General features: G+C 39.9%; 1 long non-coding RNA gene across 3 annotated transcripts in view; it reads right to left on the bottom strand.

Moving 5' to 3' along the window:
* Positions 1–1,692: 1,692 nt before the first annotated feature.
* Positions 1,693–8,372, bottom strand: part of LOC109891360 (uncharacterized) — a 25,445-nt gene continuing 18,765 nt past the window's right edge. For 2 of the 3 annotated variants that reach the window (XR_004210097.1, XR_004210098.1), the window contains 2 exons: positions 2,895–2,992; positions 1,693–2,651 (listed from right to left, as the gene is read on the bottom strand). This is a non-coding gene — a long non-coding RNA (uncharacterized LOC109891360). Of the gene's footprint in view, positions 2,652–2,894; positions 2,993–3,148; positions 3,810–8,372 lie in introns of those variants that run through there. The other variant, XR_002255521.2, reaches the window with a different exon arrangement.

Raw genomic sequence — 8,372 nt, 5'->3', positions numbered from 1 at the left:
TGTCACCAGTCGTTGGAATTTAGTTGAGCTTATTCCTTTGTGCAATGAAGAAGTACGGCCATCTAGGAACTGGGTAACACTGTTGAGAGTTGCGCAAGAGTTGAAAAGTAGCGTTGGTTTGTTCTCTTCCTGTATTGAACACAGATAGACCTGTCTTCAATTTAATCGATTATTAACGTTTAAAAATACCTAAAGTTGTATTACAAAAGTATTTTGAAATGTTTTGGCAAAGTTTACAGGTAACTTTTGAGATATTTTAGTAGTGACGATGCGCAAATTGGAAGCTTTTTTTTCTGGATCAAATGCACCAAATAAATTGACATTTTGGATATAAATATAGACAAACAAAATGACCAATTGTGATGTTTATGGGACATATTGGAGTGCCAACAAAAGAAGCTCGTCAAAGGCATGATTTATATTTTATTTATGCGTTTTGTGTACCGCCTGCAGGGTTGAAATATGCTACTCTCTTCGTTTACTGTTGTGCTATCATCAGATAATAGCTTCTTATGCTTTCGCCGAAAAGCCTTTTAAAAACCTGACATGTTGGCTGGATTCACAACGAGTGTAGCTTTAATGTAGTATCTTACATGTGTGATTTAATGAAAGTTTGATTTTGATATCATTTTATTTGAATTTGCCCGTCCCCTATCCTAGAGAGGTTAAGGCCCTCGTCAGCGACATCTACGGCCTTGTTCAATCAAACCCAATACTCCATAACAGGCTCTACGGGTACAGGTTTAGTATTGTAAAAATCAGCCAAGGGCATGCATGAATAGGCCAATTCGCTGAAATTCTGTTTCAGAATGTCAAATACAATCTCTGGCTTCTCTGTAGGATCAACTGTTGTCTCATTGCGTAAATGTATCTTTACCATGTCTCTTGCTTTGCCAGATAATCGACTAATCATCTCATGTGATTGTTCCCCAACAGGACATCCCTTCCTCCTCAAGTATATTCTCATCAACTCCTCCCATTCATGAATGGAGCATTTGTCTGTACCATCTACTCTATATGTAGGAGGTTCCCTTTATGTCTGATTGCATGATAAACTTAATTTGACTGAGATCTACATATCCTACTGACTCTGAATGATGATCGCTTATCTTTTCTGTACTTACTGGTGGCTCATAAGTACTGGACCTGCCACTCTGTAGTTATTCCCTAATGGAGCTCCCTATTTCCCGGGCTAGCTGAGTGACCAGCTCAGCTAGACCATCTACAGGGGCATTTGGATTAACAATAGATGAAGGGCTTTCATCCCCAAAAAATTGGAGCAAAACATGGGGGAACCTCCTGCACCTACACACTTTACAGGGGTTTGATCAGAGTATGAGAAAAACCTCCCCCTCCCAGCAGTGAATTGGGTTTATCACCATTGTAAAACCACTAATGTTACGTTAAAATGTCTGTTGATGAACAAACTTCTATGTTGGTTAACTATAAACAGCGCTCTCAATACATCGTCAGAAATAAAATAAACAGGAAAAAGACTGTAGTTCCGATTTTTGCCACAAGGCGGCAAGAGTACCTCAATGATATAATTAGTCTTTAGAGCAGCAGCGCAGCGGTGATTGAGCTGACGTCGATCAACGATGAATCCGGGTCTAGAAGCACACATGTAACCGGTGCTATACTGCACCGCTGTAACTGCGTTGTGTGAGGTTGATTGAGACTATAGACGTGGACTTTGCAGATCAGGTAGTTTTAATGAAGCAGAACTCACTCTCTGCATCGTGCATCTGCATCCAAAAGGAAATAAAACGTTTGTAGAGCACACATGTTCTGCGAATCGTCGCCTCTTTCTACAACAGATGCACAATAGGAGGGACTGGGATCATTCGAGGAGCTAGCCATCGTTCACACATACAATAGCCTGCTAATACTTTAACTAGCTATTAACCATATGTTGAATTCAGAATTTTGAGATCATCCTAAAAAGTACAATTACAAGTGCATCCACTTACGAGTGACCTCTAAATATACATAATTATTCATGAACAAAACACTGTGTGTATGACTTTGTACTTAAAATAATCAAACTTTTGTGAAGACAGAAAGCGTGCCTACCTCTCTCAGTGCATCAAAATGATGTGAGCACGAGTACACACTCCCCTTCTCCCAGGATGCAAGCATGCATAATAACAAATCAACACGACATATTAGTATATGAACCTGGTGAAATTCACATAGTACTTTAACAACTGTTACACTCTTACCAACTAAGCCAAACAGGATCACCCATTCCATATATAACACTGTCTACTCCTAGAGAGCCACTGTTATATGTTCTACTGGTCTGTTATCTATAATTAAATGTAATTTATAGTAGTAACAAAGAATTGGGCATCACTAGTCCATAGTGCGGTCATTCAGAGTGTTGAGCTTTGAGTCATTTACATTTAGTAGCTGATTGAAGGCAAAGTGGAAACCAGACTTGTGGTGCCTTTAGCTTGCATGATCTGCACAGTCTCTTTGAAGATCTTCTTGTTGGGAACGTTGGCCTGGACCAGGTGTTTAAAGCAAGGGACCACTGCCTCTGCCTTCTCATTAAACTGAAACAGGGCAGGAGAGAGAAGGACAGGGCAGGAGAGAGAAGGACAGGGCAGGAGAGAGAAGGACAGAGCAGAAGAGAGATTGAAGAAAGACTATGAGAGAGCAGGTTAGAGAGATAAAGACAGTGGGTTAGAGAGGGAGGAAGGGAGGGGTTGATTATTAACAAATGTATAACCGTCATATGATAGTGTTTTGTTGTGTTGTTTAAGGTTGTGCAACATGTTTTATGTTGATATCCATGTATCAAAAATAATACATAAAATATATATTTTTTATAACCAATGAAATATCAATCCCAGGATTAACGAAAGTACCACATTATCAGACATACGCACCCTGGCCACGTTGACATAGTCGTCATCAGACAGTATCCAGCATCTCCGTCACTGATGCCTTGATTAGCTTCAGAGTCAGTCCGCTCACACTGCCTCTCCTGAGGTGGGAAAGGGGAAAGGTATCATGGCACACATTCAAAAATATATAGAATAATAGCACACACATGCACTTGTGCATGTACGTAGCCAGCAACAGCAAGGCAGGCCCAAGCCAACATGGTTCAGCCCACACGAACACACAGCATAACACTAACCTGTAGGAAGCACACAATGTTTTATGAGGCCTACATCAAATTATCCCCCGTACAGACTAGAGGTCGACTTCAAGTTTTCTTAACCATCGGTAATCTGCATTTTTGGACACCGATCACATTGCACTCCACGAGGAGACTGCGTGGCAGGGTGACCACCTGTTACGCGAGTGGAGCAAGGAGCCAATGTAAGTTGCAAGCTAGCATCAAACTTATCTTATAAAAAACAATCAATCTTAAAATAATCACTAGTTAACTACACATGGTTGATTATTATACTAGTTTAACTAGCGTGTCCTGCATTGCATATAATCAATGTGGTGCCTGTTAATTTATCATCGAATCACAGCCTACTTTGCCAAACGGGTGACGATTTAACATGCGCATTCGCGAATAAAGCACCGCCGTTGCACCAATGTACCTAACCATAAACATCAATGCCTTTCTTAAAATCAATACACAAGTATACTATTTTAAACCTGCATATTTAGTTAAAATAAATTCATGTTAGCAGGCTATATTAACTAGGGAAATTGTGTCACCTCTCTTGCGTTCTGTACAAGCACAGTCAGGGTATATGCAGCAGTTTGGGCTGCCCGAACTCTTCCTAACAAAGACAGTAATTAATTTGCCAGAATTTTACATAATTATGACATAACATTGAAGGCTGTGCAATGTAACAGCCATATTTAGACTTAGGGATGCCACCCGTTCGAATATGGAACGGTTTCGTATTTCACTGAAAGAATAAACGTTTTGTTTTCGAAATTATAGTTTCCGGATTTGACCATATTAATGACCTAAGGCTCATATTTCTGTGTGTTTATTATATTATAATTAAGTATATGATTTGATATTTGATAGAGCAGTCTGACTGAGTGGTGGTGGGCAGCAGCAGGCTCATACGAACTCATTCAAACAGCACTTTCCTGCGTTTGCCAGCAGCTCTTCGCAATACTTGAAGCACTGTGCTGTTTATGACTTAAAGCCTATCAACTCCCGAGATTATAGTGCCTATAAGAACATCCAATAGTCAAGGTATATGAAATACAAATGGTATAGAGAGAAATAGTCCTATAATTCCTATAACTGCAACCTAAAACTTCTTAACTGGGAATATTGACGACTCATGTTAAAAGGAACCACCAGCTTTCATATGTTCTCATGTTCTGAGCAAGGAACTTAAACGTTAGCTTTTTTACATGGCACATATTGCACTTTTACTTTCTTCTCTAACACTGTATTTCTGCATTATTTAAACCAAATTGAACATGCTTCATTATTTATTTGGGACTAAATAGATTTTATTCATCTATTATATTAAGTTAAAATAAAAGTGTTCATTCAGTATTGTTGTAATTGTCATTATTACAAATATATAAATTGGCCGATTAATCGGCATAGGCTTTTTTTGGTCCTCCAATAATCGGTATCGGCGTTGAAAAATCATAATCATGAGCTTCACAGCTATGGCATGATGCTAGGTAACTACGTCTAAGAGCCAGCACAGTTAAACGAGTCCCCAAACGAAACACCACAGATCCCCAAAAATGTATAAATTAGCATTTGTATCAAATCAAAATCAAATCAAATAGATTTATATAGCCCTTCGTACATCAGCTGATATCTCAAAGTGCTGTACAGAAACCCAGCCTAAAACCCCAAACAGCAAGCAATGCAGGTGTAGAAGCACGGTGGCTAGGAAAAACTCCCTAGAAAGGCCAAAACCTAGGAAGAAACCTAGAGAGGAACCAGGCTATGAGGGGTGGCCAGTCCTCTTCTGGCTGTGCCAGGTGGAGATTATAACAGAACATGGCCAAGATGTTCAAATGTTCATAAATAACCAGCATGGTCAAATAATAATCATCACAGTAGTTGTCGAGGGTGCAGCAAGTCAGCACCTCAGGAGTAAATGTCAGTTGGCTTTTCATAGCCGATCATTAAGAGTATCTCTACCACTCCTGCTGTCTCTAGAGAGTTGAAAACAGCATGTCTGGGACAGGTAGCACGTCCGGTGAACAGGTCAGGATTCCATAGCTGCAGCCAGAACAGTTGAAACTGGAGCAGCAGCATGGCCAGGTAGACTGGGGACAGCAAGGAGTCATCATGCCAGGTAGTCCTGAGGCATGGTCCTAGGGCTCAGGTCCTCCGAGAGAGAGAAAGAAAGAGAGAATTAGAGAGAGCATACTTAAATTCACACATGACACTGGATAAGACAAGAGAAGTACTCCAGATATAACAAACTGACCCTAGTTGCCCGACACATAAACTACTGCAGCATAAATACTGGAGGCTGAGACAGGAGGGGTCAGGAGACACTGTGGCCCCATCCGATGATACCCCCGGACAGGGCCAAACAGGAAGGATATAACCCCACCCACTTTGCCAAAGCACAAGAGCACCAGTTTGTACCCAACCTTCACTGGCACTACAGCAACAAAGCATGGCAAAGCAAATTAGGTCAATGTCATCACACTCCTGGAGAGCAGAGTGCATGTTGTGGAGAACAGAGGCCTGGTGGTGCACCCTGACCATCCTTGGTTGGGAGCCAGCTCAGATGGGATCCTTGATGCAACACAGCTCCTTGAGATCAAGTAATAATTGTTGAGTCAGCCAAATGGTGACATCAAAAGCTTGGATGATGGACAGTACCTAATTCACCCCAATAGAAAAGATGGATACTACCTTAAGCTGGGTAAAAATGTTTTCAAGAAAATAGATTATTAGCTGTATTATTACAAGTATTGAACATTGTATTGTAAACTCATACTAATCAGAATTTTGTTGCAATGTGCTTTCTTATTCCTTCTTTCAGACACAAGTGACCATGATGTGCATTGGTCTACAGAGCTGCAAACTGGTTGTCTGGACACCAAGCGAGCACATAGAAGTGGACATTTCATTTGATAAAGACAACACATGTGCAACAGCTGCAGAAGTTCTACTTTTTACAGATACTACCTAGGTTGGCTGATGATTTGGCTGAAAAGAAGATGCATCTCTGCCCAAAGTACCTGGAGCTCTTTAATTAAGTAAATTGGAGTGAGCAGTAGATTGAATATGCTGGGCATAAACAATTCAATTAGTTTTAGCATGCACTTACTTCATGAAGTACTGTTTTAATAAATATATTAAATAATACAAAAGATACTAATATTAGATAATCAATTTATTAAGAGATATACCTACACACAGTGTCATGATGTCACCAGTTTATTTTTCATAGGACAAAGTACATTTTCATTAGACAGAACCAGTTAAAATAGGCAAGTTGGTACAGGCAGTTGTGTGAGCTGACAAAACAATGATTTAAAACAAATAGAGCTAACAGTAGGAATAAAATAATGTTACAAATGCTGACAATGTTTTGTAATTCATTAATAGGAATAAAGTGATGTACATTTTGGTAATACATAAACGATCAGTGCATGTTAGTCATGTTGATTGTGTTAGACATAGTCTCTATTTGCTAGAAATAAGCTCTCTCAGATTTACAAGAGCTGCACACATTTTAAGTATGTTGTCAATTTTAGGGACCAAACTAATTGGCACAGTTTGTGAGAGAATCTTGTACACCCTTAAGACACCTTATTGCCGTTCCACATGAATACGGACATTAGCAATGCGTCGTGTACGAGTGACCTGCTAATTTGTCAACTGGCATTTCTTGCGTGTAAATGCTTGTAAGACCAAGCGTACATTCCGTTCCTCTAGCAAGTCCCTAATTGTGAAGCCTGGGTCCCCCCATCAACTCATCTCCAGCACGCAAATGGTCGAGAAACCCTGAGTTCTGTGTTATGAACCAATTGCTACATTTCCCACCATAAGCCTCTGAAATTAACAGCCATTCCTGATGGAGCAGTTGCAACTAGATATTTTACAGTATTACTGGCATATTAGTGACTGTAAAATTCAGTTCTTGAGTCCAGATTTTAGCCTTCTGCAAAACACTTTCTGTGCAGTCAATGTCACGCCTTGGTCTTAGTATTTTGTGTTTTCTTTAATTATTTAGTCAGGCCAGGGTGTGACATGGGTTATTGTGGTGTGTTTTTGTCTTAGGGGTTTTGTGGGGTGTCTACGTAGTCTATGGCTGCCTGAGGCGGTTCTCAATCAGAGTCAGGTGATTATCGTTGTCTCTGATTGGGAACCATATTTAGGCAGCCATATTCTGTTGGTGTTTTCATGGGTGATTGTTCCTGTCTTTGTGTTTGCACCAGATAGGGCTGTTTCGGTTTTCATTATTTCATTTAATTATTTTTGTAGTTTCTGCATGTATAGTTTTTCCTTCATTAAAATATATCATGAATCAACATCACGCTGCATTTTGGTCCGATCCTTGTTCCACCTCTTCGTCAGAGGAGGAGATAGAAGAGAGCCGTTACAGTCAATAACACAAGTTGTGTTTGAAAAATGATCCTGAAAAACCTGTGGCATGGCAGCCTTTATTGTCTCACGAGGTAGCCATGGAATGAGATCCTTGGTGTGCTCAGCAATAACATCTATCCAGAATTTCAATGTTTTACTGACCTGACCAGGTGACCTTTTGAAGTGTCTTGCTAAATCAGCTATAACAAAGTTCTGTCTAAGTTTCATTAGGGTCAACAGAATTTGGTCTACAACTGGCATTGCTGATGATGTGGGGGCAAAACCTTGGAAGCAAGACACAAGAGTGTTGAATTCTAGTAGTGGAATCCCTGTGTACAGCAGACAGTCTGCATCATCTTTCAATGTAACATCTGCAACAGATAGTGACCTCTCAGGGGCTGGTGCAGTTGTCATGCCACATGTGATAATAGGTCCTTTGGAGTAGGTGTGGTACTCCATTGCTGGGTCTGACCACTGTGTTTGGGTATCATGGAAGGTCTTTGAAATAGAACCTGGCTCCTCAGAAACCTCTACCACACCAGACTCATCTGCAGTTGATGATTAGTTGAATATGAATATAGATGATTAGTTCATGAGATTATTTGGTAAAGACCTGGAAAAGCAAATACACTAATTTGGGATACTTTTAAAAACATGTTAAACTCCCTGTGCCTTACTTATATTGTTTATCAGACTATTCACTACTGCAAATAAGCACTGTAAACCCAGTGGGATACATAGACTAGGTTTAATATTTTCAAAACAAATATTCTGTATCTATTAGCTAGAACATGGAATGAACACCTGCCAAATACAGGGTAAATGTTGGCTGTGACAGGTAGTTTATTATTAATATTATTAT

This window comes from Oncorhynchus kisutch, linkage group LG5 (assembly GCF_002021735.2).
Source record: "Oncorhynchus kisutch isolate 150728-3 linkage group LG5, Okis_V2, whole genome shotgun sequence".
NCBI classification, from domain to species: Eukaryota; Metazoa; Chordata; class Actinopteri; order Salmoniformes; family Salmonidae; genus Oncorhynchus; species Oncorhynchus kisutch.
The sequence above is the reverse complement of the archived record's forward strand: the minus strand, read 5'-3'. Positions and strand labels throughout refer to the sequence as shown.